Source organism: Otolemur garnettii, unplaced genomic scaffold (assembly GCF_000181295.1).
Source record: "Otolemur garnettii isolate 467f Iridium unplaced genomic scaffold, OtoGar3 scaffold00225, whole genome shotgun sequence".
Classification (NCBI taxonomy): Eukaryota; Metazoa; Chordata; class Mammalia; order Primates; family Galagidae; genus Otolemur; species Otolemur garnettii.
Window position 1 is genome coordinate 2,063,105 of NW_003852620.1, and position 2,132 is coordinate 2,065,236.

The following is a 2,132-nucleotide window of genomic DNA, read 5'->3' on the forward strand; positions in this document are numbered from 1 at the left end:
AGCCATCATTGTTGTTTGGCGGGCCCAGGCTGGATTCAAACCTGCCACCTTAGGTGTATGTGGCTGGCACCTTAGCCACTTGAGCCACAGGCACTGAGCCAATTTTCCTTTTTTCTCATGGTGGTCACTTGACCCGGTAGTATTTATTCAAATGGCTCTCCTTTGCCACTTCTCCACACTTCCTCTTTTGCCATAAGCCAAGTGTCTATGGATAAATGTGTCTATTTCTGAATTCTCTTCTGTTCCATCGCTCTAATTGATTGCTTTTGCATCAACACCACACTATACTAATTAGTCATTTTAAATAAATTTTGATGGGATATCTTAGATTGAATTTCCCTAGAAAGAGACCCCGCTGCAATGATTTGAGTGCAAGTAGTTTATTGGTGAAGTGACTCCTGGAAACATTAATGAAGGAGAGAAGCAGAAACAGAGAAGGAAAGAAGGAAAGAAAATCAAGTGTGTGGGTTCACTGTTCTCCAGAATGGCTGGCCTTCTGACAAAGTATGGTGGACCTAAAAAAAATAAAAAATCAAATGTGTTTTAATGAGCAAATCACCTCGGTGGGCAAGTGGGGCTTTATCTCACCTGTGACTTTTGGGAGATGGTGCAGGATGTGCCACAGTGTGGTCTCAGTGTGGAAAGGTGATGAAACTGGGTTATTTATCCACTGCTTCTCATCCATTATGATTGAGGCCACTTTAGGGTCATTAACTCCTCAACATTTCTGGTCTGCCCTCTGCACTGGCTGAGCATGCTTCTGTAGCCAGAGAGAGCTTTTAGGGAGAGAGTTGTGGATAATTCGAATAAGAAGCCTCTCTGGAGGCTCATTTTGGTGAGCAGTCATGGCACATCGGCAGGACACCAACAGTATCAGCTCTGGAGATGGTCTGATACAACACCCCGCAGTAAGTTCTTTTCATCTTGTCATTGATTCTTCAAGGCGGTGCCATTTATAATAAAACAGTCTGATAAAGGGAGGTGTATTCATCAGGGCCTTCCAGAGAAACAGAACCAATAGGATAGAAATTACATTTTGAGAGAGAAGGGGTGAGAGGGAGAGAGGAGGGAGAATGAGCAGAGAGGTAGGAGAGAGAGGAGAGGGAGAGAAAGACTGTGCCAGTTCAGATCCTGTGCACACGAGCCTTCAAAAGTGCTGAATGTTGTGGGTCTCTTTGGTAAAGGATTGGAAGAATATCTCCTGAAGATCAGATTGAGTGTAATGGCAGGACCTGAAGTTATCTGTTGTCTGAGATGCAACGGTGGTAGTGAGAAACTAGGGAAAGTATTTATAAGATGCCCTGCAGAGGGGGCAAGACACAGGGCAGGAGAGATGTCACAGGTTTGTTCTCCCGAAACCACTGGCCAAGCTTTGATGAGTGTCACTCTGCATTTTGTGGCATGGATGAGTCCTCCTTCCTTGTGATGGGAACATCACTGTTCCTAGGAGCTGGGGCTAGGCGGTATTTATTACTGAATACTCAAAAGATTCCTTTCTGGCACCTGCAGCAACCTGGATGCCCTGGGTAGCCTCTGCCATCTAGGGACCAGAAGTCTCCCTCTTCAGGGGGTGGGTTTCAAAACGTAGTATTTCTTGGTCAGGTACAGAGGCTCACACCTGTAACCCTAGCACTCTGGGGGCCTGAGGCAGGTGGATCACCTGAGATCAGGAGTTTCAGACCAGCCTGAGCAAGAGTGAGACCCTGACTCTACCAATAATAGAAAAACTAGCCGGGCATCGTGGCAGGCACCTGTAGTTTCAGCTACATGGGAGTCTGAAGCAAGAGCTGAAGGGTTTCAGGTTGCTGTGAGCCATGGTGATGCCACGGCACTCTACCCAGGGTGACACAGTGAGACTCTGTCTCAAAAAAAAAAAAAAAAGACAAAGTAGCATTTCTTATCTCCCACATGGAAGTGAGTCACCGCAGTGTGGTACTTGGCCTGCTACCTTTCTGGTAGCAAAAGCTACTTTAGTTTGGGCTTGAAAATATCTGCAGATTATGGATGTGCCTTTCCCCCCTCTTCTGTCCTTGAAGGGGAGCCATGAGGAAGCTTTGGATATAATGAGGTGTGGACTTTCAACCAAAGACATGAAGAGAACTCAGGCCAAAGGGCTCCGAGAAAGTTCTCTC